This window comes from Alosa sapidissima, chromosome 2, assembly GCF_018492685.1.
Source record: "Alosa sapidissima isolate fAloSap1 chromosome 2, fAloSap1.pri, whole genome shotgun sequence".
Lineage (NCBI taxonomy): Eukaryota > Metazoa > Chordata > Actinopteri > Clupeiformes > Clupeidae > Alosa > Alosa sapidissima.
In genome coordinates this window covers 29120987-29124399 of record NC_055958.1, presented here as the reverse complement: position 1 = coordinate 29124399, position 3413 = coordinate 29120987, and the positions used below count along the sequence as shown (strand labels likewise).

The following is a 3413-nucleotide window of genomic DNA, read 5'->3' as shown; positions in this document are numbered from 1 at the left end:
ATGCACATACAACTCTACATCATATACTGTGGTAGGCCATATAGTCTCTCCCACACACTTTAATGCTACCCCCCCCCCCCACACACACACACACACACACACCACCACCACCAGCCTTGGACATACACCCACACACACAGACGTCTACACTCCCCTTACTCCCTACATACAAATGCCATTGCTGTCAGCTTCGTCCAGGTCCACTTTAATTGAAAATAACAGCCACGGTCCAGCCCCCCAGCCCCTCGCCAGAGCGCTGCGCTGGGCTGCGAGTGACAGCCACCCATCAATACCAATGACTATTCCACTGGAAGTGCGAGCGGCGCAGATGACACCCAAGACACCACCCATGCAACACCCGCCCCCACCTCCACCCCCACGCCTCCCACCCCCTGGTGTCCTTCCCGAGCCACCGGAGCCTCCAAATATTTAACCCGTTGCGCGCAGCTCAGAGAGCGGTCTAATAAACCGCTCTTCCGGTACGACGGAGCATATTACTTGCAGAGGCGCAGACACTGAATACACGTTCGCGTAAACTCGCTCAAAAGACACAGCCAGACCCATATGCCAATGATAAAACTTTTTTTCAGTGACACTGCGGGATGAACAGTAGCTCCTTGCACGCCTGCCCTCTTTCACTCTTTCAGCTCAAAGCGCACCTCACAGACAGACTGTCAATATTTAATTGAGAAAAATGGACTCAAGCCGGCCAACAGAGACAAGTTGATGAAACATGCGGTACAAAAAAGCCGTTGCATTATAGGCCTAAATCACAGGGTTTGTTACTAATGGTTTATGTGGTATGCATAAAGAGCGTTTATAAAATCGTTAGCTCAGAAGCGTAGGCTACAACAAAAGTCCGTTATTGCTGTTTCAGTGTTAAGAACTAACGCGGAGAAACGGAAAACAACTGTCACGATTTCTAAGACCACCTTATCTCACTGACGCGCAGCCGTGAGGACCACCGTATGACTTGTCATCTGGTTTGACACTACAATGACAGCTGAACGAGATGCACAATTGGAATAGACTCACCGACAAACACTCACAAAACACACAAACAAAACAGGAAACACGGCAGAGCAAACCATACAGACCTTGTCAGAAGCTGCAGAGCGGTAAACTGTTTTCCTTATACAGTCCGCTCTCTCTCTCTCTCTCTCGCTCTCTCTCACTCTCCTGCGCGCGCTCGTTTTCGCTCCCTCTCTCTCTCGCGCTCTCTGACTCCCTCCCTCTATGCCGCTCAGCTGCTCCTCGCAGTTCGCAGGAAATGAATGAGGGCTCACAGAGAACTGTTGTACTTGCAAATGACTTACCACAGTCACATGATCCACTAAATGTAGGGTGGGCCAGTGGGTGGAGGCTTCATAAGCAAGAGAAGACAATATACTCTAAGCTTTAACAGCATGCATCGAATTACACGGGGCCCCTTGCGGGAGGTTTCCGACATGTCTGCTTAAAGCTCTCCGAGCTGCGCCTAGGGTACACAGTGTGTGAGCGGTACCTCCCGGTTTAAAGGGGTAGAGGGAACAAGAGGGGGAAAGAGGGTGAGAGAGAAAGGGAGAGAGTGAAACCACAAGCCAGGGTGGGAAATCAGTAGCCTACTGTCCATCTACAGCAGTATCTAAACAAAGTGTCTCATTCTGTTTATATGACACCCATATTTAAATTCAGCGAACCTGATACATTATATAATTAGCACATTTGAAATATTTAATGTATCTGATATGTTTTTTTTTTTTTTTTAATAAAACGCAAGATCTAATTCACATGGAAGAGATACCATATATCATACATGCGCCAATATAAGAGAGGAAACGTGATGATGACAAGACTCCACCAAAGTCCCCAGAGAATCCTAATTAATGTATGGGAAGCAAGGGCTAATTTGCATTCCTGATAGACCTTGCTCTATCAAGAGTTGGAGGGGGGGGGGGGGGGGTTACCTCTGTGAGAAGCACCATCTACTGCTCAACCACAACATTATAGCTTTATACCTAGCTGCCCACCTCCAAATAATCATATACATCAGCATCTTTCAATGTCATTATTGACATTGGCATGGTCATGGAGATACTCCATGGACTATGTTCCATGTATTATTCCTGGTGTTTGTAGACATTGTGAGTGAGAGATTAGGAGCCTATGTTATATGTAGGATGAGTGTTGGCTACAAGTGATGGCTTGGTAAGTGCTGTATGCAAGGGGAAGACTGTGCACTGGTGATCTTAGATGACCTATTGAGTAGTGATTCATGGTTTCTTGAAGGAAAAAAACAGAAGAAGTACCTTTGAATATGATATCAAAATGTGTGTGTGTGTGTGTGTGTGTGCATGGGATCGCTCTCAACTGACGCCTGCGCATCATGGATTACAGCCACGCCATTCTACGGCGGTGTGGAGATGGGAGGGGGTGAACCGGGCGTCACTCCCAGGAGCACAATGAGCCAGCCGTGTCGTGTACACGCTGAGGACCTTCTTCAGGGCGATTATCCCCCCTCTGAAAATGTGCTCGGGAAAAATGGTCTACAGTGCAGGCTACAGCTGCAGCCACCATTGAGAACAAGGCGAGCAATTTCAGAAAAAATAATGACATCTCCAAAAGCACTAGTGCTACTGCTGGAGCTGCTCTCTCTCTTTTTCTCTATTTCTCTTTCTTTCTCTCTCTCTCTCTCTCTCTCTCAGTCTGGCTCACAAAGAGTCTTGGCATGTCTTGTATAGAGCTAGGGAGGCAGAGCTAGAATCAGGCTTATGGGGGGGTGAAGGGGGCGGGTAGGGAGAAAGGGAGGAGAAGAGAGGAGAGGGAGGAGGGGAGGGGAGAAGAGAGGAGAAGAGAAGAGGGGAGGGGAGGGGAGGAGGTGGGGGGAGAAGAGAGGAGAGGAGAGGAGTGGAGAGGGAGGAGGGGAGGAGAGAAGAGAGGAGAGGAGAAGAGAAGAGGGGAGGGGAGGAGGTGGGGGGAGAAGAGAGGAGAGGAGAAGAGAAGAGGGGAGGGGAGGAGGTGTGGGGGGGAGCACATGGACTGGTGCCAAGGAGCTCGGCCTCTTCCTGGCTCCCCAGCAGAGCTTATGAAAGACCATAGCGTCGAAGGCCCCTCCTGAGGCAACTCTGACACATTTCCTACACTCGGTAGAAGAGGCAAAAAGACTGAAAGAGAGAGAGAGAGAGAGAGAGAGAGAGGGAGAGTGTGTGGAAGAAAGACAACCTGAGAGCTAGACAGATGGGGGGGGGGGGGCATTTGCACCTCTGCAATAACCCGTTCATCATCATAATGAAACAGTACCTGTCTGTTTGGACAACGATCCACAGGTTGAATTCTAATGAACAGAGCTTTTAATCACAGATTTGTATCCAGTTGCTTCAAGCCTCTGAAAATGTGCAACCCTAGACTGTCTCTGTATAACATTATTGTCAACA

At 48.9% G+C, this 3413-nt stretch overlaps 1 protein-coding gene across 2 annotated transcripts in view; it reads right to left on the bottom strand.

The window, feature by feature from the left end:
- Window positions 1-1273, bottom strand: part of klf12b (Kruppel-like factor 12b) — a 54664-nt gene extending 53391 nt beyond the window's left edge. Inside the window, exon 1 of one of the 2 annotated variants that reach the window (XM_042081064.1) lies at window positions 1098-1273. The gene's annotated coding sequence lies outside the window, so the exon portion shown is untranslated. The remainder of the gene's footprint in view (window positions 1-1097) is intronic. The other variant, XM_042081047.1, reaches the window with a different exon arrangement.
- Window positions 1274-3413: the final 2140 nt, after the last annotated feature.